General features: G+C 29.1%; 1 protein-coding gene across 6 annotated transcripts in view; it reads right to left on the bottom strand.

The window, feature by feature from the left end:
- The window catches only part of LOC149940642 (potassium voltage-gated channel protein Shaw-like), a 208,664-nt gene that overhangs the window by 76,093 nt on the left and 116,179 nt on the right, over positions 1–16,392 (bottom strand). The window contains exon 1 of one of the 6 annotated variants that reach the window (XM_090178087.1): positions 3,619–3,638. The exons of the other annotated variants lie outside the window; for them this stretch is intronic. The gene's annotated coding sequence lies outside the window, so the exon portion shown is untranslated. Of the gene's footprint in view, positions 1–3,618; positions 3,639–16,392 lie in introns of those variants that run through there. 6 annotated transcript variants of the gene reach the window in all.

Raw genomic sequence — 16,392 nt, 5'->3', positions numbered from 1 at the left:
ATAATTAAGTAATAGGTATATCCACTATAGACGCTAGCATAAACTCTATTTATGTCTTATTCAACTTGTTAAAAAGTTCCACGCGACATATATATATTTATATATATATATATATATATATATATATATATATATATATATATGAAGCTGTATGAAAAGAAAGATTTGATCTCTTCGCTCGCCCGGTCAACATCAAAATGTTTGTTGGGAGCCACGCCTGTATCAAAACTATGTTGAACAACACGGGTTGATCCGTTTGAAGAAAACACAACGTGCAACTTTGTTGGTCAGAGCCGTCCGTTTTCTACTCGAGTTCAAGAAACACATTGCATTACACGTTGAATTTTCTTTCGCACGCTCCACGAAAATTACTCCTAATTCTTTTAACAATCCCTCGACTATTATTCAATGTGTTAATTTACATTAAAAAGATAAAGTTTGGTTCTATCGATAGGATGTGAATAAAAAAAATCGAATTTAAATATTTGGAGCTAAGCCTCGGTTGTATAAACAGCCGGTCTTTTAAACTTGGCGAACAAAAGCTTTTGTGTGTCGAACACGTAAATTTTTAACCATTCACACCGAGTAGCTCTGTTTGCGAAACTTATTGGCCGATGATGTTTTGCAAAAATGGTGATTCACCTTTAATGTGACCAACAAGTTGAGTAAAAGTTTTTTTTAAATCAGACGAAACCACTAGGTTTTGCCACCCGTATTGGCCTACAATCTTTAAAAAAGCATATTGGCTACCAGTGTTAATAGGTATCAAAACGAGCAGAACCTAATTAAGAAAATCATCCGCTAACACCCGCAGATTGATTAACGCAATCAGCGCCAATCACTCCTAGTTTTTTAAATATGCAACTTTGAAAAGTAGTAGTAGTAGTCGTTGCTTTCAAGGTGGTCAGAAAATTTTAATCCTCGCACTCTAATTAACGTGGGAAAAATCTCCTCATTTGTAACTCTTGGCAGAAAATATTCCTTTCGGTTTGCGTATCGAGCGAGAGGCACCAGCTGTTCATTTTAAAATATTCAATTTAATTTTTGATACATTTAAAAGCGAAAGAAGGTCTAGGGGGAGGGCCAAAGGGGAGGGTGTTTGGAGCGTGTTGAAAATAAAAAAAACACAGCATCAGAAAGCAAAATCTCACGTTCCACCTTTACGAGCAACAAACCTTTTTTAAAGAAATATATTTTTGGCCTCAACACTGCCGAATCTGGGCGGATCCCGAATTTAAACGACCACAAATCGGTACCGCGAGAACCTTATTTATAGACGAACTCCAGATTTCTTACATAGGCTACGTACTTTATTTCCTCCAAAATGAGGACATCACCAGTTTGATCAATCCATGAGCGGCAACACTGTTATCATTAAATACTAGGCAATAAATTTTACTTATACCAACTCTAAGCGAGAAAAGAATGCTTTGTAAAAGTCGCTTGATGACTTAGGCCTAAGGTGGTGCCTTGGGTATTACCCTAGCTGATTATTATTATTATTATTAACTAAGATGACCTACGTAAAGATATTGTATTTAAAAATATAGCTATATTATAAATAGAATATTTGCGCTATCAATAAGATATGGTTTGTTTAAAAAATCCCAATAACTGAGTAATTTTTAAAAGGAAATCTACTGTAGGGTGACTGTAAGAAAATCGGAGTGAATTTCCAAAATCATCCGCTACAATCGCTGCTTACGTATGACAGACTCCATCCACAAGAACGTATTTAAGTCCAATAAGAACTAATCAGAGACTATTTTCGGACCAATCTGAAGTAAAATATCTGGTAGGGTATCTGGTAATTAATAAAATTGGAACCTTAATTGTGTTGAGTAAAAGTGGGAATTAATTTATGCAAAAATTTGGACTGTCTATAGCTCCATTGCCATCAACGTACTTAGCTTCCATAAAAACTAATCAGCGTTAGGGCCGATCTGATCATAATGAAATAAGACATCTGGAGATAGTTTGAGAACAATTAAGAACTTCTTATAAGAATAGACTAATCCCTTTGGTTGTTTTCTACAACTGGGTACTGTGAAAATAAATGTCCCTAATTTTTATTGAATTAACAAAACACCTGCAGAACTGTCGAGACCGGGCCCGGGCCATACTAAAAACAATAAATCCGGCCCGAAGAGGACCTTTATTATTGGAGATAACCCTTACGAAAAATAGCGTTCAAAAATAAAACCTCAAAAAGACTTATTAAATACACATAATAAATCCCGAAATAAAGTAGATACAATCAAGTCTTATTTAGGTTTCTTTAAGCTAACCTAAAAGAAGACTCGTTAAAAGGAATCAAATACGGACTGGAATGCAAAGGATGAAAATATTAGCGAATAAGTAGATTAGTCCATTATGAAAAGGGATAAAAAAGCTAAACCCTAAAAATTTTTAAGAAAATTAAAAACTTACAAATAGCTCGTACCCATACGAGCTATTTGTAAGTTTTCAATTTTCTTCAAATTTTATATTACCTATTTAATATTAAACTTAAGGGGCCATTATAGTAGAACTCATGAAGATGAGTATAATTCAGAAGTATAGTACAGTAGAACAAATGAAATATTTGGGGTATTGTTTGGAACAAACTAAATGTATTTATATATTTGGCGCCTCACTGCGCCGCACGAGAGCGAAACTCATTTTAGAGAACACTAAAAAAAATAGCTAGATAAGAGGATCCAGTCGAAAGTTCTTCATGAAATTTACGATTACTTTTATTTTAACTTCAAATCGTTACCTCTATAATCAGCTCTGAAATAAGCCTCTTTCAGTCCCCAAAAATGAGACTCCCCATATGAGACTAAAGTGAAGTCTTAAATGACTCTTATTTTCATCTAAAATTGTAACCCATAATTAATTCTCAATTAATCTTCTTTCAAGTCCCCAAAAATGAGTCTCCCCATATGAGACTAAAGTCTTAAATGACTCTTATTTTAATCTAATATTGTAAATCTTAATCAATTCTCAATTAACCTTCTTTCAAGTCCCCATAAATGGGTCTTCCCAAATAATGATGATTTTCATTTAAATATATAATAATAAAACTCTTTTAGTGAGAGTAAAATAAATTTTATTTAGGAGCCACAATTTTGGTCTCAGATTTTTATGCTTACATAAATCTTAAAAATCCTTGTTCCTACATTGAGACTAATTGGCGACTTAAGTAAGACTCCCATTTTGGTAAGAGAGCTATAGGTTTTCGGGGAGAAGGGTTCTTCGGTTGCCCAAACCCGGGCCCTCCCAGCCTGCACGGGCCCCGATAATTTGAACGGCTTCCTCCCATCTCTTGACAGTGATATTTGCCATGTAGCACAAAGTAGTCGGCCCGACTGCTACCCTTTTTGGTCGGGAAACCAGTTCTAAACCAGATCGGGGGTTCTGTCCATTCAATACTCGAAATTTTGTTGGCATGTCCTACCCTGTGTTAAATTATGTTGGCCGATACTTTTAGCCTGCTGAAATTCTTCTTTTTTTGACAAGCGTAAAGTAAGTTAGTTGTTTAATCACTAATTAATTATAACAGTAGCTCTACAGTCGCCATATAACAGTGGCAATGTAATTATAGGAATTTTATAAGGACGTCACCAAAAGCGTTACCTTTTCAAACTAGAAATTCTGAAGACGGCCAACGCTGATGTTTAAACCGTTTTGACCAAAAATGGCCGCAGAATTTTTTACAGAACATGTTCGTAGGAGTTCCAGTTTCCCAGTCCACCAGTCTACAGACGGCTCTGAGTAAGAAGATTGTACCAAAAATAATTGTATTTTTAAAGGTCAGACAAGAGTCGACTGTAGTCGGAAAAACCGACCTGATCCTATACCGTCTACTTCGCGACTCCTCTGTACCACCTGGGTTGTTGTACAACGATTCATATAGCGAGAACCGTGACTAATTGTCATTGGGAAAACCAGATTTATTCGACGAAAGTGACAATAGCGTTTTACGGCGTTTGTTTGACTGAAACGTTATCAGATGTTCTCGCGTTAAATTGTATTCCGATTCCGTTTCAATTTTGTTCCTGGCGTCCAAATAATGGCAAGCTTAGCGACTACCAAAGGGTTTTCCTACCTCGATCGTGATGTACTCGAGTATACTTCGTAAGAAATTCGTTTTGCTTTCGTTCGTGATTCGAATATGAAAAGGCCTCCGAAGATTTAAATCGAGTTAATAAAGATAGCGCATCCGGCCTCGATGTCATCTCCATCCCAAGATGCCACGAATATAGCGCTCTCGATATCCGCGAAGTCAGCGCGGTGAAATACAGAGGTATCGAGAGAGAGAGAGAGAGAGAGAGAGAGAGAGATAGAGAGAGGCTGGTGGCGATGGCGACTAAAAATTCATTATTCATTCGCAGTGATCCATTTTTGCACGGATGGCTTTCGCGTCTGAGTGTCGGGGATTTCTCGCTCGGTCCCTTTTGTAAAACTAAGCACTAGCTTCGGTCTCGTCGCTCGCGGGCCCGTAGCGGCCAGCTCTGTTTTTGGAGCCCTAATCCTCGTCTTATATCAGACTGTAAATCAAGGCTCGCATTGGCGCGCCATCTCCCGGGAAATAAAGCAATCACTCAAAGGAAAATATTTGTTAGCAGCCCCTTCCCTCTTAACATTGGCCTCCTTTCCGTACGACCTCCATTTTCTGGGCAGCCTCCTTCGCGGGGCATTATTCCGAGCAGTTTCCTGGGAAATCGCTATTGACAAGTCTAAGCTCGCTCGGATATCAGGTCCCCGCGTGTCCTAATATATTACCCGAGGCGTCGGCGCTACTTCCTACTTTGCCCCGCGTAACGGCTTCCGAGGATAGAGAGCCAAGTAATAGCTGAAGATTACATTTTTTCCAATTCATTTGGAGAATCGCGTCTCTGGAAATAAGGAAAACGGGGAATGTAGCCCAGTTTCCGATATTGCACCAAGATCACTTTTATCGACACGATTGTTTTAGCCTTTTCTACATTCGTTTCTGACTTTTTTGTCCAATTTTCCAAGCGATATTTCTAGGATTTGGTTTCGGTACTTTTCTCAATTTTTCATGACGATATTTCTTGATATTTTATAACGATATTTCTTGATTTTTTATGGCGATATTTATTTAATTTTTTTAATGATATTTCTTCATTTTTCATAGATGTATTTACTAAATTTTTCATAAAGATTTTTATTTTGGGTTTTTCACAATGATATTTCTGTTTCGTAAATTCTTTTAAAGGTGTTTCGTCAATTTTCTTAACGATGTTTCGTCAATTTTCCTTAAAGATATTTCGTCAATTTTCTTGAAGATTTTTCGTCAATTTTACTAAAGATGTTTTGTTAATTTTCTTAAAGATGTTTCGTCAATTTTCTTAAAGATGTTTCGTCAATTTTCTTAAAGATATTTCGCCAATTTTCTTAATGATGTTTCGTCAATTCCATAATTTTTTTTTAGATATTTTTCTGAATTTTTGTAGCTTCGCCTGTTCCGATAAGAAGAATTTTCTTCCTTAAAATATTAAGTTTGAAGCATTCACCAACAGGGGGCGAAGTGAAGTGCCTTTTCTATATTCTGATTGAAACGTAAAAATATTCCGCTTTGGGAAAATGTAAGTAAGCAGTTGATTTAATATGCAAGTGCGTTTTTAGATGAAAGATTGCTTGTTTCTTAAAGGAGTATAAATTATTTGGGAAATTCCAATGGTTTGGTCACGCTGCATCAGACTTTAATACCACGTTCTAGACGGTTGCTGCACGTTCGACCTTACCTGCTAGGGTTATCGTCCCTTTAATTTCAAATACATATTTCATACTAATCTGCGCTCCGGTACACTCGAATTATTTTGACGAATTATCTTCGACTAAGCTCGAAGTAACGTAAAAGCATAATCCTATCATAAGGTCCCCATAAGTAAAGGTCTAGCATAGAGTCCCATGTTTACGTCTTTGTCCACGCGAGAAGAAAATTTCTACAACTAAAATATTATCTTATTTGGTAGAGCAGCCACGCTCGGGTTGATAAATGCCACCCAAAACACCTCTAAATCTCAAATTTGAAAAATAAATACCTTCAGAAACACAACTCTTATTTCTAATAGCCAGCTTTAGGTTCTGATGAATCATTTTGCAAAGATAAGGGTTAATTTTAAGTTTTAAAGCGATAAAATTTCGAATAAGTCTTGGCTACGGTGCTAAGGGCTCGCGGCGGAGATTATTCCCGCGTTGTTCTATGTTTAAAAACGTTCGCGCACGGCTTGCGCGCATTCATCATGCATTTCGGGAAATTTATTTCAGAAATGCGTAGTTGACGACGTAGCCACTAGGAGGTACAGATTTTGAATACCTACCTCTTAATAACGGTTATGTGATCGTCAAAAATTTGTCCTAGACCTTAGCTTATGGGGACATTATGGTAAAAGGCATACGCATCCAAATCTTACACAAGGCAGTAGGAATAGAAGAACGGCAAAAACGTCAAATTGGTCTATTCACCATCGAACAGATTAGTTTATTCTCCTTTAAGCCTATCAATATAAAAAGGTACGACGTTTTGACATTTGCATTAAGTTCGTATTTATTCGAAACGGTATATATTTCAGTATTATCACTAAATCATGTTTTCTTACGGTCGGTTCACATCAGGGCCCGATTTTGCCAACAGCGGTCGCCAACCGAGCTGCTGCGAAGGACTACACAGTGACCCCCACAACGAACCCCCGCAAAATGTTTGCTACAGAAACGCCTTTGTCACACACACACTTTGCAACATTAACGCCTTTGTCACACACACACTTTTTCCACATAAACGCCTTTGTCATACAAACGCCTTTGTCACAAATCGCTTTTGCTAAATAAACGCCTTTGTCATACAAACACCTTTTTCACACAAGCGCTTTTTCCACATTAACGCCTTTGTCACAAATCGCTTTTACCACATAAACGCCTTTGTCATACAAACACCTTTTTCACACAAGCTCTTTTTCCACATTAACGCCTTTGTCACAAATCGCTTTTGCCACAGAAACGCCTTTTCATACAAACACCTTTTTCACACAAACGCTTTTTCCACAGTAACGCCTTTGTCACCAATCGCTTTTGCCACATAAACGCCTTTGTCATACAAACGCCTTTTTCACACAAGCGCTTTTTCCACATTAACGCTTTTCCACATTAACGCCTTTGTCACAAATCACTTTTGCCACATAAACACCTTTGTCATACAAACGCTTTTGCCACATAAACACCTTTGTCATACAAACGCTTTTGCCACATAAACATCTTTGTCATACAAACGCTTTTGCCACATAAACACCTTTGTCATACAAACGCTTTTGCCACATAAACATCTTTGTCATACAAACGCTTTTGCCACAGAAAGATTTTGAAAAACCGGCTGTTTTATGATTTAAATTAAATTTATTTTTTATACTTCCTAAATATTAATTTACTTATTTCTTAGATCGTTTGATGTAATTCTGTTACATACTTTTGGAAACACTGTAATTTTAAATCTAAAGATATAATGTTTGGTGTTTCGAAAAAAAATATATAATTTTTTAATTTATAGTAGTAATATTTATGAAAAGTAGTATTTAAAGTGTAGTATCTTATAAAATCAACAATATAAATTACTTCGTAATTGAATAATACATTTTTGTCAAATGTTACCGAGATTTCACGAGTTAATGGACAAAAAAAACTAGTAATTCTTCAAAAAATACCTCTTCTACAACAAAATATGTCCATTTATATTAGTAAAGGTATTTAATTTTAATTTTATCATTAACGACGTTCGTTTAGAGTAATCGAAAGAATGTGTACGAAAAGTTTTTGATATAATTATTTGGAGCTAAACCTCGGTCCAGTGGCGTAACTAGAAAAATTGGGCCCCGATGTAAAATGGGTCCCGATATATTTACTCCAGGGAAAGTTCACCCGTCGTGGTGGACGGCTAAGCTTGCGGACCCCTATAAATTAGACGGGCCCCGATGCGTCGCATTGGGTGCATTAACCTAGTTACGCCACTGCCTCGGTCATAAATGTCCTACCGTTTTTCAAAATTTGGCCAACAAAAGCGTTTGCCTGACTAACACGTTGTGGAAATATTTTATCCATTCGCACGGACCAACTAGGTTTCCAACTCGTGTTGATTAACAATGTTTTTTTTAATAATGGCTCATGTGAATAAGTTCTCCTTTACGAATCAACCGTGATCGAACTATACTCATTAGTATCGTATATTCAACTATAAATCCAAGTTTTTAGATAAGCCTTACGTTTGAATAATATTTTTTCCCCGTAGCTAGTTCGTCTGGATGGAGTCTTCCGGGGAGTATTTTAAGCCGAAAATCCAAGTTCGAAATGCCCCATATTATCGGCTTATTGAAGCGTACAGCGCTGCAGGCGTCATTTGCATCTCTGGCCCGTATATGAGACGAACTTTAATTAGGGGCCCGTGTTTAATTAAGGAACCGTTGCTTCGCTGTATCTACAACAATTAGCCGAGTAAATGTTTACGCTCCGAAAACGGACCATGGCCCGAGCGTTTGACAATCTCCTCGTCTCGCACCCCACCACGTTGCTGGTCACCCCAACCCATCATTCTATACCCCTAATTTTGACGAATTTGTAATTTAAATCGTATATGGAATATATACGTCGGCTGTTTCTATTGTTCGTATCGCCGAGACAAAATTAAAGTTTATTGATCCGCGAGTAAACGACCTTTTCCCCTTCTTCACGTACTGCCCCTCTCGACGCAAAACCTAGTGCGCCACTCATTGTATCAGAAGTATATAATATATAGAGAGTAGTATTCAACTCTCAATACCTATTATAAATTTCCAATTTAAAAGATCGCCATTTTTAAGGTCGAAATTGCCCTACTTAAATGAGTTTTTATTATAAAATATAATCGTTTTGAAGGTTGAGATCACCATTTTGAAGGTCAAGAGCACCGTTTGGAAGGTCGAGATCGTCATATTTATATCAGTTATTTTTTATAAATAAACTTTATATGTGTTTTTCATATAAACGTTTTGATTATGAAATTCATCGCTCTTAATTTAAATTGGAGAGCTGTGAGAGACTAAATGGAAATCACCATTAAATATATTAGTCGAACGTATAGTATTTAATTTTTAGATCACATTGGTTTCGTTAGAACGTAAATGTTTTGAGAAAATAGCGAATTATTAAAAATGATGTTTATAAAAGAATTTTAGGCAAATTTAGTTTATTAACTGGCTTTCCAACAAGATTACTATGCCTTTCAATACTTTTGCGTTCGCTAAATCTATTTTAAACATTTAAGATTTTTAAGTTCAGTATCTATTTAAGAATTTTTCAGTTTACTATAATTTTAATAATCTTTCAGTTTCTATAAATTTAATAATCTTTCAGTTTACTATAATTTTAAGAATTTTTTAGCTTAATATTATTTTAAGAATTTTTTTAGTTTAATATTGCTTTAAGAATTTTTGAGTTTAATATAATTTTAAGAATTTTTTAGTTTAATATTATTTTAAGATTTTTTTAGTTTAATATTGCTTTAAGAATTTTTGAGTTTAATATAATTTTAAGAATTTTTTAGTTTAATATTGCTTTAAGAATTTTTGAGTTTAATATTATTTTAAGAATTTTTGAGTTTAATATAATTTTAAGAATTTTTTAGTTTAATATTGCTTTAAGAATTTTTGAGTTTAATATAATTTTAAGAATTTTTTAGTTTAATATTATTTTAAGAATTTTTTAGTTTAATATTGCTTTAAGAATTTTGGAGTTTAATATAATTTTAAGAATTTTTTAGTTTAATATTGCTTTAAGAATTTTTGAGTTTAATATTATTTTAAGAATCTTTCAGTTTACTATAATTTTAAGAATTTTTGAGTTTAATATAATTTTAAGAATTTTTTATTTTAATATTATTTTAAGAATTTTTTAGTTTAATATTATTTTAAGAATTTTTTAGTTTAATATTGCTTTAAGAATTTTGAGTTTAATATTGCTTTAAGAATTTTTGAGTTTAATATAATTTTAAGAATTTTTTAGTTTAATATTGCTTTAAGAATTTTTGAGTTTAATATTATTTTAAGAATCTTTCAGTTTACTATAATTTTAAGAATTTTTGAGTTTAATATAATTTTAAGAATTTTTTATTTTAATATTATTTTAAGAATTTTTTAGTTTAATATTATTTTAAGAATTTTTTAGTTTAATATTACTTTAAGAATTTTTGAGTTTAATATAATTTTAACAATCTTTCAGTTTAATATAATTTTAACAATCTTTCAGTTTAATATTATTTTAAGAATTTTTTAGTTTAATATTATTTTAAGAATTTTTGAGTTCAATATAATTTTAAGAATTTTTGAGTTTAATATAATTTTAAGAATTTTTTATTTTAATATTATTTTAAGAATTTTTTAGTTTAATATTATTTTAAGAATTTTTTAGTTTAATATTACTTTAAGAATTTTTGAGTTTAATATAATTTTAACAATCTTTCAGTTTAATATAATTTTAACAATCTTTCAGTTTAATATTATTTTAAGAATTTTTTAGTTTAATATTATTTTAAGAATTTTTGAGTTCAATATAATTTTAAGAATTTTTGAGTTTAGTATAATTTTAAGAATTTTTTATTTTAATATTATTTTAAGAATTTTTGAGTTTAATATAATTTTAAGAATTTTTTAGTTTAATATTATTTTAAGAATTTTTTAGTTTAATATTGCTTTAAGAATTTTGGAGTTTAATATAATTTTAAGAATTTTTTAGTTTAATATTGCTTTAAGAATTTTTGAGTTTAATATTATTTTAAGAATCTTTCAGTTTACTATAATTTTAAGAATTTTTGAGTTTAATATAATTTTAAGAATTTTTTATTTTAATATTATTTTAAGAATTTTTTAGTTTAATATTATTTTAAGAATTTTTTAGTTTAATATTACTTTAAGAATTTTTGAGTTTAATATAATTTTAACAATCTTTCAGTTTAATATAATTTTAACAATCTTTCAGTTTAATATTATTTTAAGAATTTTTTAGTTTAATATTATTTTAAGAATTTTTGAGTTCAATATAATTTTAAGAATTTTTGAGTTTAATATAATTTTAAGAATTTTTTATTTTAATATTATTTTAAGAATTTTTTAGTTTAATATTATTTTAAGAATTTTTTAGTTTAATATTACTTTAAGAATTTTTGAGTTTAATATAATTTTAACAATCTTTCAGTTTAATATAATTTTAACAATCTTTCAGTTTAATATTATTTTAAGAATTTTTTAGTTTAATATTATTTTAAGAATTTTTGAGTTCAATATAATTTTAAGAATTTTTGAGTTTAATATAATTTTAAGAATTTTTTATTTTAATATTATTTTAAGAATTTTTTAGTTTAATATTATTTTAAGAATTTTTTAGTTTAATATTACTTTAAGAATTTTTGAGTTTAATATAATTTTAACAATCTTTCAGTTTAATATAATTTTAACAATCTTTCAGTTTAATATTATTTTAAGAATTTTTTAGTTTAATATTATTTTAAGAATTTTTGAGTTCAATATAATTTTAAGAATTTTTGAGTTTAATATAATTTTAAGAATTTTTTATTTTAATATTATTTTAAGAATTTTTTAGTTTAATATTATTTTAAGAATTTTTTAGTTTAATATTACTTTAAGAATTTTTGAGTTTAATATAATTTTAACAATCTTTCAGTTTAATATAATTTTAACAATCTTTCAGTTTAATATTATTTTAAGAATTTTTTAGTTTAATATTATTTTAAGAATTTTTGAGTTCAATATAATTTTAAGAATTTTTGAGTTTAATATAATTTTAAGAATTTTTTATTTTAATATTATTTTAAGAATTTTTTAGTTTAATATTATTTTAAGAATTTTTTAGTTTAATATTACTTTAAGAATTTTTGAGTTTAATATAATTTTAACAATCTTTCAGTTTAATATAATTTTAACAATCTTTCAGTTTAATATTATTTTAAGAATTTTTTAGTTTAATATTATTTTAAGAATTTTTGAGTTCAATATAATTTTAAGAATTTTTGAGTTTAATATAATTTTAAGAATTTTTTATTTTAATATTATTTTAAGAATTTTTTAGTTTAATATTATTTTAAGAATTTTTTAGTTTAATATTACTTTAAGAATTTTTGAGTTTAATATAATTTTAACAATCTTTCAGTTTAATATAATTTTAACAATCTTTCAGTTTAATATTATTTTAAGAATTTTTTAGTTTAATATTATTTTAAGAATTTTTGAGTTCAATATAATTTTAAGAATTTTTGAGTTTAATATAATTTTAAGAATTTTTTATTTTAATATTATTTTAAGAATTTTTTAGTTTAATATTATTTTAAGAATTTTTTAGTTTAATATTACTTTAAGAATTTTTGAGTTTAATATAATTTTAACAATCTTTCAGTTTAATATAATTTTAACAATCTTTCAGTTTAATATTATTTTAAGAATTTTTTAGTTTAATATTATTTTAAGAATTTTTGAGTTCAATATAATTTTAAGAATTTTTGAGTTTAATATAATTTTAAGAATTTTTTATTTTAATATTATTTTAAGAATTTTTTAGTTTAATATTATTTTAAGAATTTTTTAGTTTAATATTACTTTAAGAATTTTTGAGTTTAATATAATTTTAACAATCTTTCAGTTTAATATAATTTTAACAATCTTTCAGTTTAATATTATTTTAAGAATTTTTTAGTTTAATATTATTTTAAGAATTTTTGAGTTCAATATAATTTTAAGAATTTTTGAGTTTAATATAATTTTAAGAATTTTTTATTTTAATATTATTTTAAGAATTTTTTAGTTTAATATTATTTTAAGAATTTTTTAGTTTAATATTACTTTAAGAATTTTTGAGTTTAATATAATTTTAACAATCTTTCAGTTTAATATAATTTTAACAATCTTTCAGTTTAATATTATTTTAAGAATTTTTTAGTTTAATATTATTTTAAGAATTTTTGAGTTCAATATAATTTTAAGAATTTTTGAGTTTAATATAATTTTAAGAATTTTTTATTTTAATATTATTTTAAGAATTTTTTAGTTTAATATTATTTTAAGAATTTTTTAGTTTAATATTACTTTAAGAATTTTTGAGTTTAATATAATTTTAACAATCTTTCAGTTTAATATAATTTTAACAATCTTTCAGTTTAATATTATTTTAAGAATTTTTTAGTTTAATATTATTTTAAGAATTTTTGAGTTCAATATAATTTTAAGAATTTTTGAGTTTAATATAATTTTAAGAATTTTTTATTTTAATATTATTTTAAGAATTTTTTAGTTTAATATTATTTTAAGAATTTTTTAGTTTAATATTACTTTAAGAATTTTTGAGTTTAATATAATTTTAACAATCTTTCAGTTTAATATAATTTTAACAATCTTTCAGTTTAATATTATTTTAAGAATTTTTTAGTTTAATATTATTTTAAGAATTTTTGAGTTCAATATAATTTTAAGAATTTTTGAGTTTAATATAATTTTAAGAATTTTTTATTTTAATATTATTTTAAGAATTTTTTAGTTTAATATTATTTTAAGAATTTTTTAGTTTAATATTACTTTAAGAATTTTTGAGTTTAATATAATTTTAACAATCTTTCAGTTTAATATAATTTTAACAATCTTTCAGTTTAATATTATTTTAAGAATTTTTTAGTTTAATATTATTTTAAGAATTTTTGAGTTCAATATAATTTTAAGAATTTTTGAGTTTAATATAATTTTAAGAATTTTTTATTTTAATATTATTTTAAGAATTTTTTAGTTTAATATTATTTTAAGAATTTTTTAGTTTAATATTACTTTAAGAATTTTTGAGTTTAATATAATTTTAACAATCTTTCAGTTTAATATAATTTTAACAATCTTTCAGTTTAATATTATTTTAAGAATTTTTTAGTTTAATATTATTTTAAGAATTTTTGAGTTCAATATAATTTTAAGAATTTTTGAGTTTAGTATAACTTTTGAAGTCACTATCTCTTTAAAAATATTTGGGATCATTATCTTTCTATTTCAACCTGCAATTTTTTAACTACGCCACTGGGGTAATTTTAACATTTGACATCATTAGGTGTAGTAATAAACTTGATACAGCTTATTCCTTGATGTTATGTAGGCATTTTGGTTTAAAATTTGGGGCTAATTTGTAAGCAACGTCAATCAGCCAAAGCTGCATTTTTATGGCATAAGTGGATACTTTTATCGTAAAGTATATCCTATACACTTATGGTTATATTTTACCATATTTTATCTTCTTTCTCCGTCTCTATCCGCGTGCCCATATAAATGATACTATAGCTGGTTGTAATTCTTATCTATCTGCTCGTTCTTTCTTGGTTCGGTCTTTCTCGCAATTCCACGCCGGAACTATTTTTACGTCCTAGGCTCGAGTCGCAATCCTCGGTTATTGGCGGGATATCTCGCGTTTGGAAATTGAGGGTCTTTTACGACCCTTTTCCGGTCAGCCGTTTATTTCGGAGCCTCCGTTTTGTTTACCGGAACGACGTACAGTCAGTCAAGCCCATTCCACTAATATTATCTTGCTTTATGTTATCTTTCACGGTTTCTTATTTTTTACGCGGATGAGATAGGATTTTGACCTCTACCCTCTCTTCTCTCACTGGATACTTCGATTTAGTTTCTACTGTTCAAAGAGCATTAACATAAGTAGCGTAATAACTATAAGTATGACGATTTTTATTCTCGCGAGGTGAATTTTTTAAAATTATAGTGTGTTTCGTCAATGACCGTATAAATCATGAAGGGGGCTAAGGACTGGAAACTCTCTGGTGTATTTGGAAGTGTCAGATATCGCCATTGACAGTCTATTAAAAGCAGCGGTTCCCAAAAGGCAGGGTTGGCAAAAAGACGTTTTTGTTTTGTAAAAATCCAGACCAGTGGTTTTAATTGGCTATAACCGTTTTTTTTTTCGGTTATAACCGGCTAAAATATAAAAAATTGGGAACCGCTGATTTAAAGAATCAGCGAAGGCTTACGGAAAATCGATTCGCTTTCAAAAGTAAAAATAGCCATACACATTTGACAAAAGAGACGAAATTCGCCATTAGGATATTTCAAAACCGCAAGTCATACCAGATGGCGCCAACAATCTGAAACGTAGAAATTTTAAATTAGCTAAAACCGCGAAGAAGATTATTTTCATCGTGTTTCTCCGTATGGCGAATTTTTCCTGAGTTGATTTTTCGTAGTATTTACCCGAAACATCTCTGATCATAGAGTTATTCGCTTTTCTGTAATTAATCCGTAAATATCTAGTATAACTAATAGAACCTCTAACAACTTCGCTCTAAATGTTTATTTCCCTGTAAGCAATTTGCGAATCAGTTTATAGTATTTCCGTCAATAAAATGTTTTAAAAGTGATTTTGAATTACCAGAAATGTGTACGCGAGGGTTGTTTGAGTTCGAATTTAAAACTTTTCGCGAAATGTAACATTTGGAAATCTACGTGTCTTGGGTTTTAAGATTTTTGGATGTTTATTTCGCGGAACCACATACGTCGAAGTTTGGTTTAGTCAGAACTAAATGATTTATCTCTTTATATAGAAGCGGCTCCAACGAAAGAGGGGGAAGGAAGTGCAAATTAACGTAACAAGTTTGCTCAAGATAAATTAGGCTTTTGAGATCAAAGCACTGAATAAATACCAAAATTGGCCTTTTTAATCCCAAAGACGTTGTAGCATTGCATTCTCCTTAAAAAATTAGTCTAGATAAAGAATTAATGATAAGGACATGGCTGTATACCGTTCTCTGCATCTAGCGGTGTTTGTAGACGGTAGTTTTGGAAAATCGTCCCATGTTCCTACAATCATCTGTTAAAGTGTTTTCCCCCATTTGAGTAGAATGGCACGAAGGTTGACCAAAGTATTAAATATTTTAAATACGTGTGCTAAATTGATGGAATATTTAATCAAATCGTTATACAGCATATAACTTAAATTATTATATATTATTGTTAGTTATAATATTACTTTATTTAAAAATAAACTTCCTTCAAACGTTGCTCGTTTATAGGTTAAATTTTTAAACAAATCATCGTAAACAGTGCAATAAGGATAATTCATTGACCGATTAAATATTTTATTTATAATATCGCTTTATTTCGAAAAATGCTCTATTCGAGTAGTTAAATTAGCTATACATTGTGTTTCAAAAGGTTATGCAAACATTTTAAGGAGTTGTAGGGGGTGAGTTGAGAAGTATTTTCCTACGATGAGCTAAAAGAGCGGCAGAGAGCTTCAAAGTGTGGCCTACTAGCCCCTGGAAGTAGGCTGCAACAAGCGCAAAATCAAGCAGCAGGGACTTTAAATACGGTTTAA

Source organism: Leiobunum rupestre, chromosome 6 (assembly GCF_980474605.1).
Source record: "Leiobunum rupestre chromosome 6, qqLeiRupe1.1.hap1, whole genome shotgun sequence".
NCBI classification, from domain to species: Eukaryota; Metazoa; Arthropoda; class Arachnida; order Opiliones; family Sclerosomatidae; genus Leiobunum; species Leiobunum rupestre.
The sequence above is the reverse complement of the archived record's forward strand: the minus strand, read 5'-3'. Positions and strand labels throughout refer to the sequence as shown.